This window comes from Apium graveolens, chromosome 6, assembly GCF_009905375.1.
Source record: "Apium graveolens cultivar Ventura chromosome 6, ASM990537v1, whole genome shotgun sequence".
NCBI classification, from domain to species: Eukaryota; Viridiplantae; Streptophyta; class Magnoliopsida; order Apiales; family Apiaceae; genus Apium; species Apium graveolens.
Window position 1 is genome coordinate 282,111,472 of NC_133652.1, and position 12,938 is coordinate 282,124,409.

General features: G+C 30.7%; 1 long non-coding RNA gene across 1 annotated transcript; it reads left to right on the forward strand.

Moving 5' to 3' along the window:
• The first annotated feature begins 11,742 nt into the window (after nucleotides 1-11,742).
• Nucleotides 11,743-12,603, forward strand: LOC141666615 (uncharacterized). The gene is made up of 3 exons (XR_012552301.1): nucleotides 11,743-11,917; nucleotides 12,228-12,279; nucleotides 12,545-12,603. It is a non-coding gene; the product is annotated as an uncharacterized LOC141666615 (long non-coding RNA).
• The last annotated feature ends 335 nt before the right edge of the window (nucleotides 12,604-12,938 follow it).

The window sequence follows — 12,938 nt, forward strand, 5'->3', positions numbered from 1 at the left end:
TTTTCTGCTTTTCCTGAAGTGTTTATGGTAATGAACAAAGTAAATTAAAATCTTGTAGTTAAATGTGTTGGTACTATATTTAGACAAATAAAATAGTGAACACAAATCTTTCAAAACTCACTTAATTTTATATTAAAATTAAAAATGTTTTGCTACAAAATTTCTAGGCTCTTTGTTGATAAAGAGCTTAGCTTTTTCCTTGGGAGAATACAAGTTTTTCAGATCTAAATTTACTAACAGAGCATCCAGTGTTTACTTTAGAGAACGGTAAACATTGGTTATTACACATCATGCATTAGTATGTACTAAGCCCTATTTTTGGATAATCAAATCTTTCTATTTCTGGCTTAGTGCATCTTTGCTAATCTTGCACGCCTGTGACTTTACTTTGCCAGTTAATCTTGGCCTTTGATCTTGTCATCTTCAAGCTGCTTTTGTAGACTTGTCAATCCAATTGATTAGATTATTTGTTGATTGATAGTCTTGGTTATTGGACTGGCCTGCACTTTGTACTTTGAGTTTTACCTCCAGATCTCCAGTTTGATATGTAGAGAACTTGACATCTCGACAAGTATATTGGCTTATCGAGATCTCTAATCACTGTACAATTGTTTTGACTTATCGAATTCTTTGAGTTCTCTATAAGAGAATTTGGCTTTTCATGATCTCTCATCTTCATGTCTTCACTTTGGCTTATCGATAACACTGAGTTCTCTAATGACAAGTTGACTTATCGATAACTCTGAGTTCTTTAGTGACAAATTGCCTTATCGATAACTCTGAGTTCTCTAGTGATGAATTGGCTTATCGATAACTCACAGTTCTCTACTGAAGAAATGACTTGTCGGTATGTCCATTCTTCATGTCCTCAAATTGGCTTGCCGATATCTCTGAGTTCTCTAGTAGCTTTTCCTGACTTGTCGATAAGTCACTATGGAGTTCTCGAATGACTTCTTCATAACAGTTAATCTGTGGCTTGTAGAGATCTTGACTTAGAATATTTTTCCCAAAATAGATTTATTGAACTCCAAGCTTCTTCATAATTCTTCTGAAGCATGATCTTCTTGGTCTTCTTCCAGATAGAATTCTTAGGCTTGATAATATTTATAGAAAAAGACTTCACTCTGCCCTTGAATATTTTTACAGACTTAAGTGGTACAATACAAAATGCAAAACATAGATTACAATACAACTTACTTAGGGTTGTCAATTTGACTTAGTCTTATCATTATACAGGCATGTCTTGCACATCAAAGTTCAAAACCAAGTGTTCCATTATATTAATTATTTTCACATGCGTCAATTTTATGATATGACAACGTAAATTCCTTCATCATCTTCTTCATCTTATAGTAATTACTTGGGAATGCATGTTTTGAAGAAAAACATCTCCAATAATTTCAAGTAACAAATTGAATGACTTGTCACTACAACGTGATGGATGTTTAAAATATAGGAACATCGTAGAGAATGATAGTTTTGTGTATTTAGAGTTCCTCGGATAAATGGGTGCTCTACATTTATTAACTTCCTTATAGAATTTGTAAGCATTCACATTGGGAGACTCTTCTACTCTACTGTTATTAGCATTAATAGTATTACCATTTCAATCAAGGGTACCACTAAAATTTTGATCCCCAACATCTCTTAAGATCACATCCATGTCTACCGGTTGTTCAACCACTCTTTGGACATAACATGATTTTCTATTTCATCATTTTAATATTGACTCACCATAATATGTCCAAACTTTATAACCCACATAAATATCAATAGCAATTAAATGATATCTAACGTTATCAATAGTCTCCCAACTTCCATTTCTACAATCATTGCAAGGACATTTTATCAAACATTCAACCAACCTCTCATTATGTTGGGAAACTTTAGAAATGACTCAATACCCAATTTATACACCGCAATAAATGTAATGCGATTACTTTTTAAGCAACAATTCATCCAACTACAATATATCTATGTGTGTATGTTTATATATATGTATATGTATAAGTATATATATATATATTCAATTAAAAGCAAATATATATTTATGCACATATAATTTAAATTCAAAAAAGTTATAATATTCACATATACCTTATAGATATCAAATTTCCACTTCATCTATAACTTCACGAGCCTACAAGATGTGCAATAAATGACTCAATACATATATAAAAAATAATGGTTATAAATAGAAAAAATAAAACCTTCACCCATACCTTATAATATTTCTCTTCTCATTATCCCCAACTATTTGTTATCGTTAAGGAAAATAGGAAAGTAAAATATTTTAAATACTCTAAAAAGTAGCAGGCTCATTTTCAACTGACTACGGTTGGAAATATTCTTCTACACAGTAGGAAATGATCTGACTCAACCACGTGTTTAGCACAACCAATAAGAATGTGACACATATTAAAAATTAGGTGATGTGACTAGACTGGTTGGTTTAACACCATGGGTCCCATTCGATCATAATCGACCGTCGATGGTCGGACAGTGATGGGTTATAAATTTATTTGTGACCGAATTTCTCGGTCGATTATAATATGCCATTTTCGACCAATTTTTAGTGGTCGAAAATGAGTTAAGAGAAATGTGCGATTTTCTTGTAGTATAAAAAGTAGATTTTTTATGTAATACAATTTTTTTATGCATATAAGTCTTTTAAGAAGTTATATTTTGTAACTTAGCAATAAATTATTAAGGCATGAACTTTTCATTTGACTACATGTTACATAAAATATTAATAATAAAATTAAAAATAAAATAAATTATAATAATAATAATAATAATATTATTATTATTAAATGTCAATTTAAAAATATTTTATAATTTTTTTAGGGTAATAATCCGTGCAATCCTATGTCAAATGTTAGGTGCCAAACCTAAACATGTGAAATTATGTCCATGACACGAAATAACAAACACCTTAACCTCCATGTAAGAAATATTAAATATTAAATTTAATAATATTATTAGGATTATGATTTTGGTGATAGTAGGTAGTACTATTTAGTAAGGTTGGATAACAAGATTGAGGGAACTAGTTTGCCCGTGAAGATTCTACACAAGGTAATGCACTTTTTAGAGGGCATTTTGATGACGGAACATGGTTATTGTCAGGTTTCTATGGATAAGGGAAGATATCATTTGGTATCATTTGAGTCATTAATAATGCTCCCTCCTTCCCACTCATTTCTTTACAGTTTTGTTGTTTGGCTTGATACGTATTTTAAGGCTGGTATGAAGTAGATTTCCATAATTTATTTAAAAAAATTTGGAATAAAATTTAAACACAATTTTTTATTTAAAAGAAAAATAATTAGAGAGCTACACTTTATAGGGGTTTAAAATATGTACAGAGCCCCATTCCCCAATGTAAAAAAAACGTAGAGGGAAGGACGGAGTTCAAATCTAGCTAAATATTTATTTACTATTATTTATATTATCAGCAGGTTGTCTTCACAGTTTAATAATTATTTGGTAACACTTAAAATTCGGTATTAGTTAGTTACAACAACTATTCACCCCCTAAGTGTGTATTTCATTTCATAACTCCGAGGTCTAGAGTTTGATGTCATAAACAATAATAAATGTAATTTCCGGGACATAGCGTGCATTTATTTTTATCAATAAATAATTATTATGTGATTATTATGTGATTTTTGGTGAATTATATGATGGTCGGTGTTGATATGTGGATGTTTATATCTCGTATTGGTATGTGAATTTTATTATGTCCAGAATAAAATATAGATAATTATGGTATTTTCTATTAATTTTTGGAGTGTTATATAATTTTATAATGATTTATGAATTTATTAATTATTTTCAGAATAATTACAAATCTATTTTGTAAAGCAGGGAATCATCCAACTTTACCTGTTTTTGCGTTTTTACTTCCCGAAAATCTTCGTAAAACTCATTTCTAACCTAATCTATTAATTTCAGACATTTTTCATGTTTCAACTTTTTCGACCCGGATTACTGTTTGACCCGTGCGCGTCCCGGCATAAAATTTTCGCTACAATAATCGTTTCCATAGATCAATAAAACCAGTATTCTTGAAAGATGGGATATTATTACATTATTTTCTTATAAAATTTTTTATTAGAAGCCCGGTTTGGATAATTATTCAATACGGGTATCAAATCGTATCATTTTTGCAGTTAGTTAGCGGCTCAGTAACTTATTTTTCGATCCAACACGATACAACACGTACCAATATTCCATAAATATAAATAGCCTATTTCTTATTTCATTTTATTCGTATAATCATAATCCATCAGTAAAAATATAGAAAATATAGTGAAACTCTAATAAATCAATGCGTTCTTGAAAATCAAACTCACAAACGAAGGCATTATCGAATTCAGAATTGAGCGTACTATATACCGAATCGAAGCTCTCGAAATGATCTTTCTGAATCAATCAACACTTTCGGTGCATAGATTAAGGTTATTTTCTTATTTATGTATTTTAATTCAAATTATTTAATTATTAAAAGAAGAATTTTTAATGTTGATGTTATTTATGTGATTTGATGCTTGAATCATGTAGATAATTTTTTCTTGATCATTTTGGTATATTATACGTTGAATTTGGAGTTCTATAACATATAGAAATTGAGGTTTGATTCTTGAAATTGTAAAAATAGGGTTTTTAATTGTTTGAATGTTCTTAATTCGATTTGGGGATTTCATTTCTGTTAATTCTGGGTTTGAATGATCATTACCATCCTGTAGATCGTGTCAAAATGAAGTGATTCATGTGTTCAATTGCTATGTTTGATCCCTGTGATGCCTCGCCGGAAAAGCTCGAACCCCGACCGGTTTTAATGGCGTTTTCGCTGGAAAACACGAACCTGGTGTCATGAGGAAGATCAGAATGCAACTATGAGTTTCTGGGAGGATCAGGAGTTTATTGGTATAAAAATTCAAGTCAAACGATTCATGGATTTGTCCGAATTAGACTCGCAGGATTTTGCTTTTTCCGCTGGGTTCTTCAACTGTTGGATGACCCGATCCTGTCGATTTTGACCCAAGGTTTGACCCGGTTTTCATCCAAAAAATTTCACAATCAATTTACAAAACCTGAGTCATTAGAGTTTCAATATTTTGCAAATGTTAGACTCTGTTTATAAAATTTATACAAAACGATATTTTTGTTTATAATTATTTTCAGAAATTGTTTTAATTATTTTAGAAAATTCCAAAATTCATTTTTTTTATTTCATAAAATTAATTTTAATTCTAAAATAAATCTTAATTAATTAATTAATTAATTTTAGTTGATAATTAATTATTTAAATTAGTCAATTTATTTAAATATTAATTGATTAATTAATTTAATAGTTATTAATTAATTTTAATTGATTATTTAATTAGATTTAATTATTTATTTGGTTTTAAAAATTCTGAAAAATAGTTCGAGCTTTAAAATATTATTTTAACTTATTTTCAAGACTCGATAATTATTATTAATTGATTTTAAAGTCAGATTCGGGCGTTCGAACCCTGTTATTTAAATATAAAATGATTCGGAGAACCGTTTAATTCTGAAAATGTTCAAAAATTCCTATTAAATACCTGACAGATTATTTTAACCCCGAATCTTCTTTGCAAAATTAATTTGATCAAATATCTTGCGTACTATGTGCTACGTGCTATCTGATTGATGTGTTATATTCCTATGTGGTTATTGTTTGATGGTTTTTACTGTAACTTTGAATCTGTAAGTCAGATTTGGGTAAATTGAAGGGTAGATAAAAGTTTATGACGTGTATGTGACGATTAGAATAATATGAGATTGAATATTGATAAATACTTGTGATGCCTAGCAGAGTAAGCGAGGCATAAAAAAGAATGCCAGTGATCAGTAAATAAAACTGAAGCATAGAAAAAAAAGCAAGTGATCGAAGAATAGAAGCAAGTCGTGGAAAATGAAGGAAAGTGATTGATGAATATAATTGTTAGATGAGTACAAGTAAAGTTGGAAATCATCTGTGATAAGGCAAGTACTTCTGAACCTTTCTTCGAGATATATTACAAATATTTTTTAACATTTTCATATCATGTTGCTAATATTCAAAATAAGTCATGTTTAATATTGCACGCATTTTAAACTATTCAACCTTGAATCCTGATCATATCATTGAACTTGAGCTGTAAGCTTTATTTCTTGTAAACCACCGACAATTGACTTCCCAGATATTAAACCATACAAATACAATACTACTCCACAAATACATACCTACCATAATCTAAATACTGAAACAGAATTACTTGAGCATACATAAACGTATATACCCCATAATATCCTATGACATCAAAGATCTATACCCTGTTTTACCATTGAACAATTGCTCATCAGATACCTGATTCTTCAATAGGCTTGAAGACGTTCTTTATATATACACCTTGAAATACCCTGGTGATACTTATAAAATGTCCTATGCACCGAGATAAATGCTTTATCAATGTTAATTATGTTTCTATTTTATTGAATTATAATGGTTATCATAATAAATCATTTTAGAATTGGATGGTTTTATAAATATGGACCAAATTCATGGTCGGACCAGATTCGTGGTCATATTAGGCCAATGCGTGTCTTGGATCCAGTATAGAGAGCAGAGCGGTGTGCCTTGCTCAGTGTTAGTGCGTGACTGATCAGTAGCCTAACCTTGGTTTTTAGAAATGAAAAATGAGTATCCAATTCTAATAATTGCTTATCCAGGAACTTGACTTTTCTGAATCATTTCAATTGATCATTGTTTAACCACAGTTATTGCTATTATGACTTGCTGAGCTAGTTAGCTCACTCTTGCAAACCTTTTTATGTTTTCAACAGTTGAAAAGGAAATTGTTGGTAACGAGGATTTCCAGTCCAGTGTGTGAGGTAGGATTCCAGGTTAAGTTGGATCGAGCAAGCGGGAGCTTTATATTATAGATGAGTTATGCAATACAGTAATAACGATATCATTATCAATTGTAAGTTGAAGTAGTTGGAATTTGGTATGATGTAATAAAACATAAGGTTATGGCTTGTTTTCATACTTTAACCTGTTGCGATCTATGGTTGTATAATGAAAGGTCAATGCATATAATATTTTATATACAGGTTTATATATTAGGTGTGTTTTGTGAACCCCAAACTTCTGACTCTGGTTTGGAGGGCGTCACAGGTTTGGTGTCAGAGCTACAGGTTATAATTCACTGAAACAAGCCCAGATTGTCGGGAATGGATAGAGGGTTAGGACACTATGCCATAGATTCGATACTACAACCCCAAGAAACCGTAACTAAAGGCCAAAAAAGCGTTGCTAAAAGCCAAAAAAAAGGCTATGACGACTCTTTTTCGGGGTTGCAATTTTAGGCGTTGCAATAGAGTTTTTTACAACCCCGGTGACACCCTGTTGCAACCCTTGGTTATCCGTTACAGAAACGTGCTATTGCAACACCAATGGGGTTGCAATAGGTCTTGAAAAGTGTTACAGTAGGGTTTGGGCTATCAGAAAATATTTATGGGCCCCACAATGGGGCCCACATGTGGGGTATCGATGCAATCTTTTTGCAACGCTTTTTAGTATTTTTTGCAACGCTTTTTAGTATTTTTAGCAACGTTAAAATGCCAGGAGTAACATTTTGGTGAGCATGTGTTAAAAATTAGCCTAAAAACAGACCAGAACGGAGTTGAAACAATGAAGTTATACCTACCTCATCACTTTCTTCTTTAGTAATTAATTGATCATCCACTCCACACTCCATTGTTGATTCACATTTTTGAGAGGCTAGTAAGCCCACCCAAATATTGCACGCCCGTATAAACCTAGTTGTGCACTGCCAAATCTTTGGTAGTCCTTTTTTGTTGCCTTAATTCCCCATTCAGCCACCCATTCCCCTGCTTATAACAAAAACAACACAAGTGCTTGCTGAGCAATTGCAAATGTTTAACCATACAGGATAAATAGATTCATACCATTTCATACTTGTTCATAGTGATACCACTTACCAACTAAAATAAGAGGTCCATTTTATGTGTTGACCGTGCTCAATTCTGCTGATCTGTTATTGTTAACATAATCGATATGTTGTTGCACTGTCATTCACATCAATTATGTCCAAGTAACACAGCTGAGAGATACAACAATTAGCAACATATGAGAGCTTATAAAAAGTGTTAGTTGGCTACAAAATACAGAAGACATATATAACAAAAATAACAAACATACATACATATATACACACATACATATATATACAGTGATATACACACATAAAAATAACAAAAATCGTAAAGAGATTGAGCATACAGTGAGGGGGAGAGAGTGCATAGAGAGAGATAAACACACATACGTAAAACACTCAAAATTGAACTAATCGAGTGAGGATAATACCTCCCACAAAAGCCCTAAATCCAAGCTTAAATGAATCCAAGCCCTAAATCCCTAATGGCTCGCTAAATTGAATCCAAGCCCTAAATCCCCAATACCCACTTAATTGAATCCAAGCCCTAAATCCCAAATCTTCCACTTAATTGAACAAGCCATAAATCCCCGCTCCCTCACTAGCCGAATGTTCCTCACTAATTCTAACTTAGTTTTCTGCCGCTTTGAAATGAGTAATCAGGGAAGTGGGAGTGAAATTAATGTTTTTAGTGGACTTGGAGCAAAAATAAAATTTTGGACAAGGCGGCAATATTGTTTGGGCTAGGCGGGATCAAAAAAATTTGGCCCATTTAATTTGGCCTGTTTAGCTATCTTTTTTTTTTAATTTGAATTTGTTTTTTTCACAAATTATATAATATTTTTTATTATTCAAAATATTTGTTCAGTTCAAACATATAATAAAAATTAAATATATTATTTTTATAAATAAAATAAAATTATTTTCTATTTTGAAAGATTAATGAAAATATTTATAAAATTGTCATTATTTTTTATGTTAAATGATTATTTCAATTCTATTTTGATTGTTTCAATCATTAATTTCTCTTTTTTAATAAATATTATTTTTAACATTTAATTATGAGAAATAAATAAATTAAAAAATATATAAATATCATAAAATGATCAATATATCAACTAATTAATGGATTGGTGTGTTTTATAAAGCGTTAAATTTATCAATATAATATTGTAAATCACTACACTAATATTATTAACTTCTAAAAATAAATAAAATATAGATTTCAATTATAATTTCATTTTTATGTAAATAATTATTAATTAGTTTAAATAAAAAATCATCTATGTCATTTTGGTAACACATTTTGACTATACCGAACATCAAAAAATTGGGGTTGCGATAGACATGGGTTTAGAAGGCTATTATTACACATGTGAACGGTTGTAGAATCCAATCTATGGCGTAGTGGGATTAGGAATAAGAACTAGAAAGATAGGACGTCGAGAGGTTGAGTGCAACTGTATAATAGGCTTTGGTATGATTCGTGATGAGATTCGGGATTCTTATCTTGCGACGCGATTTTCAGATAGCGGCGATGGAAGATTATTTATCCCGGGATCATCTGATCATTCGGAGCCTTCAGTCGGAGGACAATCATCTGATTCACGCCCTGCTCTTCCGCCGATGTTAGTCATATTACCTCCTGTTGTGACGGTTGCACCTCTTCAAGCTAATATTCCATCCCCTGATGTGAGACTACCTATTCAAGGATACCCTACATGCTGATTCTCGTTCTACCGGACATTCAGCTGTGAGTGCGTCTTTTCAATTTACTCTACACTTTGTTCTATACCATCAGTTTAAAACCCTTCTTATGGAGTAACATCACCTACAAGGATGGATTCGAGAGCTACAGTATATGATGAGTACGCGAGATATTAAGAATGGTGAGAAGAAACCTAGAGAGAGGATTCATATGTTCTGGAGGATAGATGCTACCAGGTTATATGGAACTGCTAGTAAGTATGCCACCCATGATTATCTTGTGGAGTGAGTTAGCACTAGTATAGAAATGTCTTTCAGCGTCGCAATTTAAGCGTCGGTTGTAAAGAGGACCGTTGCCTATATATTTTTAAGCGTCGAGTGAAGCATTAACCGATGCCTAAAGTCATTTGTGCCTGACATATGGCGTCGATTTTTCATTTAACCAACGTTTAAGAATGTTTTATGCATCGGGTGACGAAATGCCGACAACAAAAACTATTTATTACGTCTGTCATTTCAGAACCGACGCTCTATACTAACTTTCAGTGACAGTCAAATTTTAACCGACTCTATAAGTTTTACTTTAGGCAACGCCAAGGCTTTGACCAACGCTAGAGGATGACAAATCCTTGAGTGCCCCCACCTAAGTACCGATGCACGCTCTTTCTCGCGCTCCTTTCATTTATTTTATTTTTATTCTTTTTACTTTTTCACTTTTTCTTCTTAACCATCTTATTTAAAATTATCTGTAACATTATTTTATATTATAAAATTTTACAAAAAAAATACTTTCCAAAAGATATAAATTTAAAATATTCCACTTTAAAATAGTTACTTGAGGTTTTATTTAATATTTCTGATGTAAGTTATATATTTTTATAATTCCTTTAATTATAAAAGAATTTCAAATTAAATATGTTAATTAAAAATATTTGAAAATAATAATTCATTTATACATATCTAATTTATTCATTTAATAAATTTTAGAGATGTGTAATAGTTTTTCGAATCATATCTGATATCTTTTATTTATTTATTTTAAGATGCAACAAGTGTAGACAATCCAATTATAATGTGTTATATTAATAATAATATAGTTTAGAATTGCAATTTCACTTCATTAAAATATATGTAATGCTATTAAAATGTAATTTTTAATAATTTATTATAAAATTTTAAAAAATATCACTTTTATAAAAATCATTTTATGATTTTATTATATTATTAAAATATTTACAAAAATATTGTGCAACAAAATCAACCAGATATATAACTAGTTTTTTTAATTATTTTCCAGTTTGCATGAAACGTTGAGGTTGATCTAGTTGCTAAAAAAATTATTTTAGCCAAAAAATTGAAAAAAAAAATATTTTTCCAAACAAAAATTTAATAAACAATTTTTTTACAAAAAGTATTCTTTAAGCAAAAATTTCTTTGGCCTTGGATATATTGCAAAAAAAATAAATATATTTTTAAAATATTAAAAATTTATCAAGCCCATAAATTTACTTATAAGCGAAAAATTTATTTTATAGAAGTCACTTATTGATATAAACTTGTAAGATAATTAAGTTTGGACTAAAATTGAATATAAACTTGTATAAATATTTAAATCTATTCATCATTTTTTTAAGAACAAGTTAAATAATTTTATGTTTTATTGTTAACAAGTGAAGAAATTCAATATAATAAACATGATAATAAATTCAATCAAGTTTAAAAATATTTTAATTTAAATTTAAACTTGAAGGAAAGTATCCACCTATCAATTAAAAATTATTCATGAAAAGTATGAATTAACTAAATAATACTTCCTTTGTCCCTCCCATTTGTTTACAATTTCCTTTTTGGATATGCCTTCCAATTGTTTACATTTCAAAATTTTCCAAAAATAGTAAAAGTTTTATAATTTTTAAAATCACTACATGCACTACTTCTCTCCACTATATTCACTTTATACATATAATATTAATGGATATCACTTCTTAAAGTTGGTGCCCAACCCAAATGTAAACATTTGGGGGACGGAGGGAGTATAGTTTATTTATGAATTTTCTTTGAGAAGGGGGATCGTCCCTCTCCGCTGTCCTTACACTAACTAATGCCCAATGGACCCATAGAAAAGAGAGATTCAAGAGAATTGAAATTAGAAAGGTGAGTTAGAGATACAGAGACAGATGGTAATGGAAGATCCAATGAAAGATGTTATCACTGTACGGGTCCTCTTTCCAAATATGGTAACGCACACATCTCTCACCCCCACTCTCTCTAATCTCTCATATCATCTCGCTCCTCTCTCTCTATCAATACCCCTCTTTCATTAATACCCAATATAGGCTACTTGAGAATTCAATTGTTTTTAGCTCTTAACTACTTTATACACATATACATAAATTTTGTAGCAGGAAGCTAATAATTGGACTATTGGACTCCTCATAAGGACATCTTTTCAATGTTAATTCCAATTAAGTTTATTATCTGTGAGACAGTTACCTTATAATATTTTTGTAATTATCATTTTACTTTATGGATTTTTTTGTGTGGTAGATTGTTTCAGGTGTTGGTGGTACAACAGGTGCATTTCACGCATTTAACCATGGTACTTTCACTCTTACAGATTCTTTGTCTTTTATTTACTCTCAGTTTTATAGAATCTAGGTAGAAAAATGTTTAAGCTAGATATGGAGTCCATTGGATGCCAAAATTAGTAGTGCTTGTCCATTATTTCTTTTTACTCCAATGTTGTGTTTTGTTGTGTTACACAGTTATGCTCTATCATTTTTTTTTTCTTTTTTTTTCTACCTCCAGTGCTGCTTGTTACATTTTCTCATTTATCTCGTTGCTATTAAATTATAATCATTTAGGATGAGCAAAAGAATTCATGTATCCATCAGCGGTGAAATCTTGTACAGATGAAAATGTAAGTGAGTTCCATGCATTAGCTTATATTTATTCTAATAATTCATTACTTTTTTTTCAAATTTTTATATACTATAAAACTATTAAAAAGTATTATATTTTGGTTCGACCAACAGAAGCTGATCACTGTTTAGTGATAATATATTATACCAGTCATGTTACGTATTCACATTTTCTAATGGAAGTTGTATATAGAGACTAAGAAAAATTTTGGTTGAGACTGTTTCGGGAGATATTGCAAATTTCTGTTCTTCCCTAGCTCATTTAGTTTCCATTGAGTAGGGACCCTTTCCTAGTGAAGAAGATTGGGGCCGCAACTTGAAGCTAGGAGGAACTGGA